Raw genomic sequence first — 16,803 nt, forward strand, 5'->3', positions numbered from 1 at the left:
CGTTCCAGAGGCCACCTGGCCCATGCCCCCCCCGCTATCTGCCACTCAGAAAGGGACTCTTTGCCTTGTTATGGAATCAGCCAGCTCAACCTAAACACTAATGGCCATGTGCCAGGGCTAGGCAGGTGGAAAATAGGGAAGTCAGGTCCCTTCCCTCCAGGAGCTCACCAGGTACCCACCAGGGGAATGGCTACCTGGGACTGAGAGCCCGGAAGCACCCTGACAGCAAGGCGTGAGCTGCGGCAGTGCTGGCCCCTCACCTGCAAAGCCTTCTGCCGTTTGTAGAGTTGTCAACCGAATGGGAACCATTGATCCTTATAACAGCCCCATGAGGCAGGTGTTATTCAGCCCACTTTGCAGACTATGAAAACAGGGTCAGAAATTGCAGTGTGGTCAAAGGGGCCAGGCCAGGGGCTTTGGAGTCAGACATAATTGTCAGAGACGTTAAAACAAAAGTTTCAGCCGAGTCCAGATCCTGGAGGGAGTTGTGCCACAGATGACCAGGTGGGACTTGCCAAAAGCAGGTGGCTGTGAACCTGCTACCTGACTTTGACACCCTCCCCTGCACAGCTAAGAGTGGGCTTTCAAAGAGAACATTTGGAATGATGCAAATCTGGATTCAGAGGAGAGGGAAGGACCCCTGGTCACCTTAAGACAAGACAGAGGGAAGTTCCCATTGCGGCTCAACAGGATCTGCAGAGTCTCTGCAATGCCGGGACACAGATTCCCTCCCAGGCTGGCACAGTGGGTTAAAGGATCCAGTGTTGCTGCAGCCGTGGTGTAGGTTGCAACTGTGGCTTGGATCTGATCTCTGGCCCGGGAACTCCATATGCCACAGGACTGATACATATCTCTTGCATTGTGGACCTCCTGCCAGACTCTGAGTACAGGGAGGGGTACACAGGACAGAAACCAGGGGACAGGCCTCTACAGGCCCCATAAAACACCTCTGCAGAGAAGTTGGCTTCAGCATGGCCAGTCTCAGAGAGGGTGGAGGCAGCTTGCAAGAGTAGCAGCCTAGTGTCCCATCCCCTCCATCTCTTCCTCCCCATCCTCCAGCCCTGGAGAAACTGCAGCAAACCCGCTGGGGAAGGGGAGGGAAAGCTAGTGGGAAATTAAGGGGAGGCTCCCCACCCCAAGTCCTCTTCTTACCTGCCACGTGCTGGGCTGAGGTCCCAGGTGCCGTAAATGACATTGGCCACTCCAGTGATTAAATCGGGGTGTTTGACTCACCTGAGAGCAGCCAGAGGAGCGCTGGGACTGCCCCAGTTTCACCCTCATAGTGTTGCTCTGAGGTTTTTTTTTCCCCCTTTTTGAGGCTGCACCTGCGGTGTATGGAAGTTCTCAGGCTAGGGGTCCGCCACAGCCACAGCAACACTGGATCCTTAACCCACTGAATGAGGCCACGGATTGAACCTGCATCCTCATGGATACTAGTGGGGCTCTTTACTGCTGAGCCACAATGGGAACTTCCTGCTCTGAGTTTTAAAAGAGATAGTGCTCATCTCGTGCCAGCACAGTGCCTGGCATGAGAGAGGCAGTCGATGCCTTTAGATTCTATTGCTGGGAACATCCTTATGAAATAGACATGGTTACTATTTTGCCAGGGAAGAAACTGAGCTCAGCGACATTAAGTGAGTTGTGTGACTCTGTCCAATGACTTATTTTCCATGAGCCTCAGTTTCTCCATGGGTCCTAAAATCCCTTCTGGCATTCAAGCCTGGCTCCTCTCGAGCTTGGGGTGAGGTGACCCATGCTCTCCCTGAGAGCTTCTCTCCAGGGCCCTCCCAGGCAAGCGGAGATATGGTGGCTCACTTCATCCAGGAAAGAGGGCTCAGTGCCCGTGGTTTTGAAGATGAGCAAATGATCTGTCCAGGGTCATGGCGTCAGGGTAAGAGATGGAGCTGGGATTCAAGCCCAGGCCCTCTTGCTCCGTCCCCGGTCTTCCCAACTCCCCTCGGTCCCTCTGAGCTGGCGGCCACACTGCTGGGACACAGAGGCTGCACCAGGGGACCCCCAGAAAGCCCCAGGACACTGACTCCGCTAGCTTTTCCCCCTGGATCTGAGGTCTCCTGGTCCTGCTCTGACACGTGGACCCACTGCCTTTGAACCCTGTCAACGCTACCCCTCCGCCTCTGGGACGTTCAGCATCTCTGGGCATCAGCTTTATTCGAGAGGCACCAGAAGCAGCTTTGTTCATTCCCTGTCGGAGCAGCTGCGGGAGGTGTTACCAGCTGGAGGGGAGCGGACCTTAGATGCAAGCAAAGCAGCACACCTGGAATGGGGCTGCACATCTGGGAGGAGGCAGCTTTTCTGCGTCCTTTAGATCTTAGGCCCCTGGGATGGAAGAATCCACCCTCCCCCTCTGCCAGCTCAACCTGCTGCGGGACCTCAGGCCACTTGCTTAATCTCCCTGGGCCTCAGCTTCCCCACCTGTCAAATGGGTGGCTGCGATGCTGGTGGGAGGTGAGGGGCTCTAGCCTTGCAAGGATGCCCTCTCTACTGCCTCTTACCCGCCCCCCCCACCTGCCTCTGTCGACTGGCAGGGATTTGCCCCTCTAGCTAAGTCTATCCCTGTGACACTCCTGGCAGGAGGCTTTCTGGGCTTCTCCAACCCCATCCCATTCAGGATGGGTCAGATCTGCCGCACTGCCCTGGAAATGATGCCATCAGTCACACACGTGTGGGAGGAGGGCAGGCCTCCCTTTGTCCCAAGGTCCCTGGGCAGGGTTCCACTCTGCTCTGCGGTCCACCCCCCGGCTGAGAGCCTGGAAGCGGATGGGTGGCCACAGCCCCTTCCTCTGGCTGGACTGCTACTCCGTCTATAAAAAAGGGCTGAGAATATTGGCCCCTAGGCCCCTCTCCAGCTCAGAATCCCTGCCAGGTCCTTGTCTGTCCCTTGGAGAAGGGTAAAAGGGCAGAGCACCTGCATTTTGGTTGGAATCACTGTTCTGCCCCACCTGGGGGTGCGGGGGGAAGCGGGGTCGGGGGAGGTGAGAGAGGAAGATTCCATTTCCTTGGGAGGATAGTTAGGGTCCCAGGGTCTCTGGGGGATGCCCGAGTCTTCTCAGTGACAGGCTTCGAGGAGAAAGGACAGACCTCCCCCCGCCCCTTCACTTCCCACCCCCCGCCGTGGGGCCCGAGGGCCCTGAGCTGGCAGGTCCTTGTCGGCAGGAGGGGGAGCTCAGAGGCCTGGGGGCTGTCCTGCCTGGGCTAGTGCCAGGAGGAGTAGGACCCAGGGGTGCCACCTTCTCTGCCCAGGGGTCTCTTCCTCTCTTCTTGCCCAGCATCCCTGTGCCCCTGCCCCTGTTCGCCTGTCACACCCAGGGCCTGGGCGGCCTGGGCGCTGCTTCTAGAAGGGCAGGGGGTACTCACCAGGCTGCCACCGCCACTGCACCTGCTGCCACTCGCTCCCGCTGCCTCTGCTCTCTTGCGGCTGCCCCTCCTGAGTTCACACATGTTCCTGTGAAAGGCTTGCTATTTGTGCCGGGCTTGGAAATCCTCGGCTTGGCTCTTGTGCTGCTGCTGGGACGTTTTCAAGCCCCCCCTGGCTCTGAGGCTTCACCCACCCAGCCCGACCCACTAATCCACCGACCCAACAAGGGGGCCCAGGAAGCTGCGGCTGGGAGCCCTGGACTCCGGGCACCAGGGCCCCGTGAGAACACTGGCATCTTCCTTCAATGTGCAAAAGGGGGAACTCGGCCCAGAGAAGCAAATGGCCTGCTGGGGTCCCACTGGGAGGGCCAGAGCTGGAAGCGGGTCCCCATTGGCCTCCCCTCTCCGGCAGCTGAGGATGAGGAGTTCTCAGAGTCCCCAACAGGCTGCCTGACTTTCCTGCACCAGAACTTGTCTGATGTCAATTACAAGGGGCCGCCTAGTTATTCCCCGGCTTTCCACTCATTGTGGGAATGAGTGTGTTCAGGTGTGAGTGGGAGAACCTGTGTGTGAGGGTGTGGCCGTGAACGTGTACGGGCATGTGTGAGTGAAGGTGTGGAAGCGTGTAAGTATGTGGGGATGTGAACTTGGGCGAGGGTATCTGAGTGTGTGAGTTGAGTGTGTATGCCCACAAACCAGTACTCCAGTGGCGTGGGCACAGAGAATTTGTGCATCAGTTTCTGGATTCAGGTTCTCCTCAAAATAGCCTCTGAGGCCTCTGCACAATCAGGAAGGTGGCACGGGACCTGTGGGCTCAAGATGGCACGGCGATGGTCCAGAAGGGCGTGGCCTGGGCCAGCTCTCAGTTCATCCAGGGATGGAACAGCGTGGCAGCTGATTGCAAACATGGCCCTAGTTCTTGATCCCGCCTCATATTCATACTTCTTGCAGCTACAGCAAGAATCTAGATTCCCAGACCCTTGGATCTGGGCTACCTTGGGCTTTCCTTTGCCAGCAGCAGGCAACAGAAGTAGCAGAGAGCCAGTTCTGACCTGAGGCCTCATGCTTCCATTCTCTCTTGGAAACTGGCACCTGTCATGCAGCATGTCTAAGCCAGCCTGCTGGAGGATGAGATGCATGGAGCAGAGACAAGCTGTGCCTGCTAAGGTCCCAGGGTGTGAGAGAGCGCGGCCAAGGTCAGGAGGGCCACCCAGCTGACCCTTGCTTGACGCAAATGCATATGCAAGCCCAGATTAGATCAGGAGACCTGCCCAGCCAACCTGCAGACACCTGAGCCAAAAAAAAAAAAAAAAAAAAAATGCTTCTGGAGGTGTGTCCCTGAGGTTCCACTGTTGGTTGTCATGTGGTTCTCCTGTGGCAACAGCTGAATGAAGTAACCTGTTCCCCTGTGATAGCATTTTCGTCTCTCACATCAATAGCTCCATAGGCCAGGAATCAAAGAAGCTGTGCTGAGTCTTTAAGAACCAGGAGCAGAAGTTCCTGTCACGGTTCAGTGGTAATGAACCTGAATAGTATGCATGAGGATGTGGGTTCAATCTGTGTCCTTACTCAGTGGGTTAAGGATCCAGCATTGCCATGAGCCATGGTGTAGGTCACAGATGTAGCTTGGATCCCGAGTTGCTGTGGCTGTGGCATACACCGGTAACTACAGCTCCAATTCGACCCCTAGCCTGGGAACCTCCATATGCCACAGGTGAGGCCCTAAAAAGACCAAAAAAAAAAAAAAAAAAAAGAACCAGAAGCAGGAGGAAAAAAGGAAAAAATGAAACCGTCCAGACTCTAAGCCCATCACTAAGCCTTACCCACTCCTTCCCCTTAACTGACGACTTAGGTCCTGCCATGATTTGGCTGCTATGGGCAGACACCCTCTTTGCCTGATTCCTTATTTTTCCTGGTGGGAACGCTTGACTCTTTCCTGCCATTTACCATTTTCGGAATAATGGAGGAGCCCTAACAGTCTCCAAAGATGACCAAAGGTATTTTTTAGTAACCCTGTGAGGGCTCAGGTATCAATCCATCCCTGGCATTGTTGTTGTTATTATTGCTGTCTTGTTATTCTTGATGAGTTCAAATTGTTCCCTCTTTAGCCAGTAGGAGCCCCTTCAACATGGCTCCTGCGATGTCTGTGTGCCCTGACAGTTTCTTTACTCTGGCACAGGTTCCTAAGCTTACTCTGTTCTCCAGAGAACCTTGGCTCTTTTAGCAGGAAATGATATTTAGAGACTATAATCTGGAGGTGAGGGGGGCTCATGAAACTAGGTGGTTATTGTTTCCAGCGGGTTTTGCAGTAGACAGATTTAGGAAATACTCTAACACTGGAGTACTAGGAAAAAAACAGGAAAGAGGGGGAAAAACACTTCCATATTTCTAATTCAAAATGTCTTTAATATTAGAAGACAGGCTCCTTTTTAATATTTAAGTTTCCCCAGTTTATAACCTCATTTTTGCGGTGTTTGATTCCACACCACTTTGTATATATGGATTCTTGCCACCACAAACAGGATACAGAGAGAAATTTCTTCATTTCCCCTTAATAGTTACAGCATCTTCCTGACTTTTACCCCTGACAACCACTGACTTTTTCTCCATCTCTGTAATTTTGTCACTTTAAGAATGTCATATAAATGGACTCATACAATATGTAGCCTTCTGGGACTGGCTTTTTCCACTCATGACAATGCCCCTGGGATCCACATTGCTGTGTGTATCAATAGCTCGCTCCTTTACGCTGTCGAGAAGCATTCATTTGTATGGATACAGCAGAGTTTGTTTTTCCCGTATTCATCCGGGATGAATGTGCATCATTTCCAGTTTGGACGTTATTACAAATAAAGTTGCTATAAATATTTTGGTAAAAGCTTTTGTGTGAAAGTAAATCTTACTTTCTCCAGGATAAATTCTCAGGAGTGAGATTGCTGAATCATATGATAAATATATATTTTTAACTTTATAATAATCTACCAAACTGTTTTCCAGAGTGGCTGTGCCATTCTCACCAGCGATGTATGTGATTTCCAGTTGCTCTTCATCCTCATCAGCTCTTGGCGTTATCAGTATTTTTTTATTTTAGTCATTCTTTTTCTTTCTTTCTTTTTTTTTTTAGGGCCACACTTGCAGCATATGGAAATTCCCATGGTAGGGGTCAAATCGGAGATACAGCTGCAGGCCTATGCCATAGTCACAGCCACAGAGAATCTGAGCCACATCTGTGACCTACGCTGCAGCTTGTGGCAGTGCCAGATCCTTAACCCACTGATCGAGGCCAGGTATCAAACAAACATCCTCACGGATACCATGTCAGGTTCTTAACTTTTTTTTTTGTCTTTTTGTCTTTTTGTCTTTTCTAGGGCCACTCCCGCGGTATATGGAGGTTCCCAGGCTAGCGGTCTAATCGGAGCTGTAGCCACTGGCCTACACCAGAGCCACAGCAACTCGGAATCCGAGCTATGTCTGCAACCTATACCACAGGTCACGGCAATGCCGGATCCTTAACCCACTGAGCGAGGCCAGGGATCGAACCCACAACCTCATGGTTCCTAGTCGGATTCGTTAACCACTGCGCCATGACGGGAACTCCGGGTTCTTAACTTTTTGAGCCACAATGGGAACTCCCATTTTAGCCATTCTAATAAGTGTGCAGTGGTGTTTCATCACAGCTTAATGACTAATGATGTTGAACAATTTTTCATGTGTTTATTTGCAATCTCAAGTTCCCTTTGTGAAAGTGTTTTTTCAAGTCTTTTGTCTGTTTTATAATTGGATTGTTTGCTCTCTTTCTGTTGAGTTTAGGGAGTTCTTTATATGTTCTGGAAAGAAGTCCTATATCAAATATATGATTTGCAACCACACATGATCAGGAGCTCTGGTCGGACTTTGTTCTTTGTTCCAATGATATTGTCATGGTAGGACTCTGGGTTAGTTATTCTCTGTGCCTCAGTTTCCTCATCCATGAGTTATGTTTCAGGGATTCAATGAGATGACAGCTGGAAAGCATTGCTGTGTGGTAAGATTCCTGGCTGGATGGGGAGCCCCAAGAGGGCCGGGGCCATGATGGTTCTGTTCCCTTTCATCCCCTGGGCTGAAGCTGCCCTAGGGTACACTGCCACCATGAACTGATTATTGTCATGTTGAAATCTGAGACCCGCCCCCAGACCTCTGTGTCCTGCAATTAGATCTGTCACCTGGGCTCCACCGTAATCCGCTAACTAAAGGGCTAATGCCTGGCACAGAGCCCTGTGCCTCCAGAACCCTGGTCCAGCACTGGGGCCTTTGTCCATACAGACTTCTTGGAGCCACTGAGGTATTGGTTATTATATATTTTGACTTTCACCCCTGGGCATACCCTGAGCATCTTGGGCAGTGCCTGGCACATAGGTACTTGGTGCATGTTTGTTGACTACATGAACAGAGGGCAGCATCCACACGCTTCCCAGACATAGACGTGTGTCCCTCCTCTTCTCCTTCACTGTCCTGGCTGAGTCTGAATCGGGACTCCAGAGCGGGGCAGAGTCAGAGCTTTGGGGGAGGCGTGGGAGTTGGACCTCTAAAATTTCCATGGCCAGGGCACCGATTTAGAACTGGTCTCTGAACAAGGTGCACACCAGCAGGGACAGAGTGAAAATGCACCCTGCAGTTCATCAAGGATCAAGGAGGACAAGAATCCCAGGAAGTTATGTCTGAACTTTAAAAAGAAGACATCGGCTTTCCCGTTGTGGCTCAGCAGTAATGAACCCGGCTAGAATCCATTAGGACTTGTGTTTGATCTCTGGCCTCATTCGGTGGGTTAAGGACCTGGCAGTGCTGTAAGCTGTGGTATAGGTCACAGATGTGGCTCAGATCCCACATTGCTGTGGCTATAGCGTAGGCCAGCAGCTGCAGCTCTGGTTGGACACCTAGCCTGGGTACTTCCATAGGGTGTGGCCCTAAAAAGACCAAAAAAAGAAACAAAAATGAAGCTGAGGATTAAAGAAGGGACAAAATGGTTGTTCACTTTGGTCTAGCAACAGTGCGGAGTCATGGGCGTGGAAGTTTCTGGGAGAAAGAAAGGTTCGGCTTCATTGGCTCCTCCTTGTCACTGAACTAGGCCATCTACTTCTGGGCGAAATCAGCTACACCTTCAGAGGAAGGTTCAGGGGGCACCACAGGTGGAGCGTGGTTGGGGTAGGTAGGGTTGGCTGGGCCAGTGGTCGCACTGATGGGGCCGGTGGTAGTGCTGACTGGGTTGGCAGTGAGCGTGGTGGGAACCGCTGTCTTGTTCTGAAAGACAAAGGATGTGAGGCCATCAACTTCCCCTGGGGTCAATTGCAAAAATGGCCACCAATTCTTTCGCTTCCTGTTCCCATGTCCTTGGGTCTGCCTCCCTCACCGATGCTGGCCTTGCTCCTAGAACTTTCAAAACAGTGACAATGTGAAGCAAGCAGAGACCTGGGGAGTGTCTGCACACCAGAGCTTTGCTCTCTCTTGCTGCCTTTCCCTTTATCTGTTTTAGGGCTGCACCTATGGCATATGGAGGTGCCCAGGCTGGTCAGAGCTGTAGCTACTGGCGTATGCCACAGCCACAGCAACATGGCATCCGAGCCACGTCTGCAACCTACAACAGAGGTCACAGCAACGCCGGATCCTTAACCCACTGAGCGAGGCCAGGGATCGAACCCACAATCTCATGGTTCCTAGTCGGATTCGTTTCTACTGTGCCTCAATGGGAACTCCTATCTTGCTGCCTTTTGGGACACGGGGGCTGCTGTGTAAAGAAGCCTGGCCTGGCCTGCTGGGGAATGAGAGATAAAAGGGCCGGTGGTCCCTGTTGACAGGTGGCTTGCCATGGCCAGACATGCACGTGAGAGCATCAGAATGATCCAGGCAGCAGACACCTCACCAACCAACTGCAAATTCTTGGCAAGCCTGGGGGAGGTCAGCTGAGTTGGCCCAGACCCAAAGAACTTTCCCAAGGGGTGAGATCTGGTTCCTAGGCCCAGAGGCAGAGGCTTGATGTTTGATGAATGAACACATAGATATCTGAAGTTGGTAACTTCATGGCAGGAGTCATGGACAGACTTGCTGGGGGATTGGGATCGAATGCCTCTGGAAGTGAGCTCTTGAACAGGGCCTTCAATGCCACTGTCAGGAAGTGAAGTTAATCCTGGAGGGGCTGGCAAAGAACTGGCTTGTTGCAAAGTGACCCAGAACTTGGCTGAATGTTCGTGTCCTGGTGTTTGGTGGGAGGCAGAACTTATGAGCAATGAACCTGGATGTTTGGATGAGGAAATTTCCAAGCCAAGTGTAAGGAGATGAGTTTAGAGGGACCATCTCAGTGGACATTAGGTGCTATTCATCAAGACAGTAGTTAGAAGTCTAGATAGAAGAGCCAGGATCTACTGTCCATGACAAAATGTCCATGGAACAATGACTCTGAAGGCATTTTGGGGGTCCTTTTGGCTGGCCTCCCACATCCCCCCATTAAAGGCCCGAGCGCAATATGGCAGGCAATTTAAAAGGAGGGGTCACTGCTGTCAGGTGCTGCCTCAGAGCTGGGTTCTACTTTCTGCATTCCTGCCCCGCACTTCTCCGTGAAGCTCCCAAGGCCTGGGTGCTGTGTGGCATCTGATACTATCTGCACAGCCAAGGCCAAGACTGCATAAGTCTCAGGGGCAGCTGCTACCACCAAGATTTGGAAGAGTGGAACTGCCAAGGGCAATGCCCAGAGGATCTCTCGTGACCCCAGACTGGTAGAGCCATGAGTGTGAAAGCCAAGGGCACTGATATTCCAATCCTTGAGAGCTGCACCCATTAAAGTAGTGGAGATGGACGCCTCCTGGTGTCTTGGGACCCATCCCCCACCAGCGGGCCCTGAAGACAGGACTCCCACCCCTGTGGGCCCCAAGGTTTTGGACTTGCTTCAGACCTGTTACCTCTTTCTTCTTTCCCATGTTTCCTTTTGGCGTGAAAGTTTATCTTATGCTTGACATACCACTGAGGTTTGGAACCACATAAAGTGTTTAATTCTGCAGGTCACAGCAGGCGTCTTGGCCCTGGCTGACAGAGATGAGACTTTGGACTTTGGCTTTTAAGTTGATGCTGGAGTGAGTTGAGACTTTTGGAGCTATTGAATCTGAGCAGGACCTTGGAAGGCCCTCCAGGTACAAAAGCCCTTCTGTGTCCCCCATTTCTTTTTCTAGAGAAAAAAAAATGGCTTTCAGGCTTCTAGACCTTCCCTAAGTTCCAAAGGGCAGATTCAAACAGTTTCTAACTGGAGGGAGTGAGGGAATGCAGACACAAAGGAAGGGCAGTCAAGAAGCAAGAGTGCCGCCCTAAGCCCTTGCCCCCAGTTTTGCCTATAAAAACTCTTCCCTGCGAAACACTGGGGAGTTCAGGATTTTTGAGCATGAACTACTGGTTCTCTTTGCTTGGCTCCTGCAATAAACATTTCTCTGCTCCAAAAGCAGATTTTTTTGTTTTTTTGTTTTTTGTTTTTTTTTTTTTTGGTTCAGCGTCACTGTGCATTGGGCACCTGAACTTGGATTCTCCTACACTATTGGTATAGAATGAGTTTTTTAAGAAATGAGAAGAACACAAATTTGGTGGGCAGGGGGGAGTGCAGGGACAGAAAGCCATGATCTGAATGTGTTCCTCCAAATTCTCTTGTTGAAACCTAAACCCCAAATGTGATGGCATTAGGAGGTAGATGTTTGGGAGGTAAGCAGTACTTTTATAGAAAATCCCCAAGCCTCTCACTTCCTGGTGGCTCAGTGGGTTTAAAGATCTGGTGTTGTCACTGCTGTGGCACTGGTCACAGCTGTGGCTTGTCTACATTCCCTGGCCGGGACCTTCTGCATGCTGTTGGTGTAGCCACACACACACACACACAAAAAAAAAATTCTTGAAAGAACTCCTCTGCCCTCTTCTGCCATGTGAGGACACATGTCTGTGACCTAGAAAAGGGTCCTCACTTAACCATCTGGCACCCTGACCTTGGACTTAAATCTCTGTTGTCTATAACATGCCTAGTCTATGGCATTTATGCTAGTCAGTGTCATGAGCATGAAGATGGGATTTAAAGACAGGAGGCTGGATAACATCATCAAGGGAGTGGATTTGACTAAAGAGAAAGCTACCCAAAGACTGAGTCCTGGGAAATTAGTGTTTAGAGATTAGCAGAAGAAAAGGAAAGGAAAACCCAGAAGATTTTGTGGGATCCCACCAACCAAGTGAAGGGAAGTTTAAAAAGAGAGGGCATGACCAAGAGAATAAATGATGCTGATAAATCAGGTAGGTCAAGTACTGAGAACCTGCAGTTGGATTTAGCAATGCGGAGTCACCGGGACTTTGAGAAGAGTGGCTTTAGTGAGCAGATGTAGAACCTGATAGAATGAATTCAAGAGCAATGGGAAGAGAGGAATTGGAGACGGCAAGCAGATTTTTTTTTTTTTTTTAATTTTTAGGGCTGCACCTGAATCATATGGAAGTTCCTTGGGCTAGGGATAGAATCGGAGCTGCAGCTGCCGGCCTACATCACAGCCAGAGCAATGTGAGATCCCAGCCACATCTGCAACCTACGCCACAGTTTGTGGCAATACCAGACCCTTAACCTACTGAGCGAGGCCAGGGGTTAAGCCTGCATCCTCTCCGACACTATGTTAGGTTCTTAACCCACTGAGCCACAACAGGAACTCCCAGCAGAAATTGTTTTGAGAGCTTTTCTGTTAAGGGGAGTAGAGAAACAGCACAGCATCCCTAGGAGGTTCTGGGGTTAGAAGGAGGTTTCATTTTGCAGCAGGATAAATGGCAATATGTTTGGGGGCTCTTGGCAGTGAGTCAGAAGAAAGACTGGGATGTGGGGAAAAGTGAGTAGCTGAAGGGGTGGAATCTGGTGCCGGGTGGAAGGAGCCTGGGTATTTCTTCTGTAGTAACAAGAGAGAAGGCAGGCTATGGTCACAGAAAGATCTAGACTTTGGTCAATGCTTGTAATTCTCTTCTGACTGCATTCGATTTCCTGGGGAAACAGGAAGCAAGCTCATTGGGAGAGAATTGAGGAGGAGGTATGGGGGTTTGCAGAGGGAGGATAAGACATGACATCGTTGTCTAGAAACTGAGAGTATAGATCAGTGAAATGAAACAGAACTGCTAGACAGCACACTGCATGGACGACTGGTTAGGATTAGGATTTTGTCAGTACCCTGAGGCGAGAAGTGGGCCAGGGAGTTGAGAGTGATTCCAGGGATGACCCGTGGAGTCTAAGCTGAATGGTGGGGGAAGGGGGGAGGGGGCAGTGAAAAGGTAGAGATTGACAGGTCGGAGGTCCAGTTGGATCTGAGAACTGTGGGACTTGGGGCAGGGAACTAGAAAGATAGGAGGTGGAGGGTGGGGAGAGGGAGGATGAAACTGAGGTTATGGAGGAGGTGCAGTCGTAGAAACCAGGTTGAGGTGTGACCTTGAGAGCGTGAACTACAGTTTGGCACTTACCATCAGCCTCTACTGTGGCTGCTGACCACAGCAGCCCCTGAGTGGAGCTCAGAGTGGAGACCAGGAGTGAGGCACTCTGCTCTGGGAAAACTGGAAGAATAGGTCTTCAGATAGTTATATATATGCACATATATATATATATATTTTGCTTGTTAGGGCTGCGCCCAGGGCATATGCAGTTTCCCAAGCTAGGGGTCAAATCAGAGTATAGCTACCAGTGTGTGCCACAGCCACAGCAATACAGGATCAGAGCCGCATCTGCGACCTACAGCTCACAGCAACACTGGATACTTAATCCACTGATCGAGGCCCGGGATCGAACCCGCAACCTCATGATTGCTAGTTGGATTTGTTTCCACTGCGCCACAATGGGAACTCCTAGTTAGATTTTTTTTTTTTTTAAGAGAAGGTTTTATGAGCCCAACTCTTGCATCTCCTCATAGCTAGAAAAACAGTAAAAATCTGTCCGTGATGACCGATGTCTGTGACTGGTAGCAACCTTCACAAGACCTGCAGCAAACTTCCGTAAAGTGTGTGAGTGGCTGCATGCCCCCCCCCATCATCTTTATCACTTATATCTTAATATTTCCCCTTTCCTCTTTCGGGAGTTTCTTAGTGGCTCAGCGGTTAATGAACCTGACTAGGATCCATGAGGATGTGGGTTTGATCCTTGGCCTTACTCAGTGGGTTAAGGATCGGGCATTGCCGTGAGCTGTGATGTAGGTCTTAGATGTGGCTCAGATCCCTTGTTGCTGTGGCTGTGGTGTAGGCCGGCAGCTATAGCTCCAATTCAACCCCTAGCATGGGAACCTCCATATGACACGGAGTGCGGCCCTAAAAAGACAAAAAAAAAAAAAAAAAAAAAAAAAAGGAAATACTGCCTCCTGGGCTGCAGTTGCTGAATCCTTAACTCATTAAGTGAGGCCCAGGATCAAACCTGTGTCCTCACAGATGCTAGTCATATTGATTTCCACTGAGCTACAAGGGGAACTCCTGCACTAATGTCTCTCCATTGGCTCTCAACGGCTCCTCCCTGGTCTCCGCTTTCCCTCCCTTCTCTGATTATCACCTGCTGTTTGGAACTCAGGGAAGGTCATGGAGGCTAAAGCTTATCTCCCAAAAACAAGAAGTGGAGGGCACAGAAATCCTTGCGTGCCCAGGAGCCCAACAGGGCACTAGCTCAGTTATAACAGGATGGGATGAGGTGGTCAAAGAGCACCTGCTTTGTGGACAGGGGACATGGATTCAAATCCAATTCCACCAATCACTAGTGAGTAAATTACTGTTCTGAGCCCCAGATTTTCAGGATTCTTGTTCTTAAAATGTAGATAATGCCCCTCTCTATCACTTGAATAGGAAATTAAATAATGCAAGCGAAAGGTCATTGAGAAGAGCAACTCAGTAGATACTAAGTACTCAGTAAACCCTAATCCTCTTTTTGCTGAAGACTGAGTCCATTCAACAAATATTTCTGAACACCTCCCTCCCTGTGTGGCATTTGATAGTGCAGGACGGTGGGAGCCATGCTTTGATGGCAGGAGGGTTTCTGGCAGCCTTTGGACTGGCTCAGGGGGCAGTCCTTTATGGAGATTTATTGGCCTCTTACTTGGGCAAAGTTTAATATTTCTTCTCCTGCCTTCATTGTCCCCTGCACCTGTTCAGCCTCTTTCTAATGACTCCTGGTTGCTGATTTAACTTTATGACCCGTGAAAGTGTACTTGCCAGGAGCCTGGTCAGGGACAGGGTAGGAGTACTGATGGGAAGGTGAGGGACTTATCAATGGCTTTGATGGGAAATAGATGGGTGGGACCAGGTCTTAGTCAGTCTCTGATTGCTCAACTCTAAAGGGGAAGAGTCATTTTTTACCTCCCAGGTGATAGCTTGGGGAAGTCTCATCTGGATTTACATTTAGACATAGTTCATTCTTTAGAAGAGCTTCTCATTAGAGTTGTCTAAAGATGGTGTTGGCTGCCCTTGGAGACATCATCATAAAATGGAGTTCCCATTGTGGCTCAGTGGTAATGAACCAGACGAGTATCCATGAGGATGCAGGTTAGATCCCTGGCCCTGCTCAGTGGGATAAGGACCTAGCTTTGCCACAAGTGACAGTGTAGATCACAGATGAGGCTTGAATCCCACTTTGCCGTGGCTGTGGCTGTGGTGCAGGCTGGCAGCTGCAGCTGCGTTTCCACCCCTAGCCCAGGAACATCCATATGCCTTGGGTGCAGCCTTAAAAAAAAAAAAAATAATAATAACATACACTACCATACAAAGTGCTCAAAATTAAAGGAAACATTTGAGAAGATACCGCTGAACAGAGGTTCCCAAACCTGAATGGGCATCAGAATCACTTGGGAGGCTTGTTGATACACAGGTGTCTGGGCTTCACCCTTAGAGTTTTGGATTAAACAGGTCTGGGGCGGGGGGGGGGGGGGGGGTAGGGGTGGGCAGAGAATTTGTCTAACAGGCTCCTGGATGATGCTGATGTTGTACATATGGGGGAAACTATAGAGGATATTTAAGCATCACATGGAGGTTATCTTTAAATGTGGGGCCACCTCTGAAATGCTATGTTTCTCTAAGTTCTTGAGGATCCCATTACGAAAAATCTCGTTTTTTTTTGTTTTTGTTTTTTTGTTTGTTTTTTCCTGGAATCTTTTCCTACTCCAGTCTTCCCCATCTCAGTGAAGGGCCATTCACCTAGCTACGTAAGCCCCAAGCCTTGGCCTTGCCCTTAAATTCCCCCTCTTTCTCTGCTGCCTGATACCATCCATAAGCCCTAGAGAGCTCACCTCTGAACCATGTCTCTAAGTTGTCTCTGTCTCCTCTGTGACTACCCAGTCCACACATCAGCATAGTTATTGAACACCTATATCCCTGTATGTTTATAGATCCCACCTTAATTGGTTTTCCCAAAGGAGTCTCAGATGCCCAGGGGCAAGAGAAGCTGGGCAGATCACAACCAATTCTTTCTCACCACGAGTGCGTTGCTTGGGACATGGTGATTCTGGTGCACAAAGAACAGTGACTTTTACCCTCCTCATCCTCAGCATCATCACTCATCTCCAAGGCTGACACATTCTTCCTGTAGAAGGACAGATGGTACATATTTTAGGCTTTGCAGGCTGTTTGTTCTCCTTTTGCAGCGCAAAAGCAGTCAGGGATGATATATAAACAAATGGGCGTGTTTCAATAAAAGTTTATTTACAGAAACAGGGGGCAGGCCAGATTCGGCCCACCAGCCTTAGTTGGCCAGTCCCTGTCCTGGACTATCAGGAAATCTCCTTCCCACACCCCTGCTTTCTGTCTTTGCTCCTATTCCATCCTTTCCCTACAAAGCAGGCTGAATGATCTTTCAAGCCAGAAACCAGAGAGTTCCCGTTGTGGCTCCGCGGAAACGAATCCGACCCGTGTGCATGAGAATGCGGGTTCAATCCCTAGCTTTGCTAAGTGGGTCAGGGAGCTGGCATTGCCATGAGCTGTGGTGTAGATTGCGGATGCAGCTCGGATCTCGCTTCGCTGTGGTTCTGGCGTAGTCCACGACTACTGATCCGATTCGACCCCTGGCCTGGGAACCTCCATATGCTGCGGCAGTGGCCCAAGAAATGGCAAAAAAACCAAAAAAAAAAAAATAATAATAAGGTGGAAAGAAGGCCAGACCTGCTCTGCCCTCCAAGAATGATCTAAACAATATCCTTCTGGGGAGAGCAATGTACTGACACCTCAGCTTACAAAACAGATAGGTGAAGAGCTGATCTAGAACCGGAATATGACACGTGCCACGTTCCATTTTTACCGCCTGTGGTTTCCAAAGGCCTGTGGTCCAGAAAACAAAGACCCACCTGAGGACTTGGAACTCTTCCAGACTAGCTGATGGGCCTCGAAAGGATCCTTGGACAGAGAAGATGCAGGTGCAGTAGGAGAGGCAACTTTAAACAGCAAGCCATC

This window comes from Phacochoerus africanus, chromosome 4 (genome assembly GCF_016906955.1).
Source record: "Phacochoerus africanus isolate WHEZ1 chromosome 4, ROS_Pafr_v1, whole genome shotgun sequence".
Classification (NCBI taxonomy): domain Eukaryota; kingdom Metazoa; phylum Chordata; class Mammalia; order Artiodactyla; family Suidae; genus Phacochoerus; species Phacochoerus africanus.